Here is a 201-nt window from a genome sequence, read left to right as displayed (position 1 = left end):
GATCCATAATTTTGACAATATCGAACAACAACAACAACATCTTCAATTTAAAATAAAGGCTTTAGTTAACCTAAAGCTGCGAAGTCCAAAGGGGGCACCCAGATTTACACTGGGGACCTCTTGATCTGCAGTCAAATGCTCTACAACTGAGCTATGCCCCCACAAAAACAGAAGCCCTAAACTGCACATAGGAAATTAGAT

The sequence above is a fragment of the Sinocyclocheilus rhinocerous genome, unplaced genomic scaffold (assembly GCF_001515625.1).
Source record: "Sinocyclocheilus rhinocerous isolate Xijiao unplaced genomic scaffold, SAMN03320098_v1.1 scaffold7551, whole genome shotgun sequence".
NCBI classification, from domain to species: domain Eukaryota; kingdom Metazoa; phylum Chordata; class Actinopteri; order Cypriniformes; family Cyprinidae; genus Sinocyclocheilus; species Sinocyclocheilus rhinocerous.
This window is presented reverse-complemented; position numbering follows the sequence as displayed.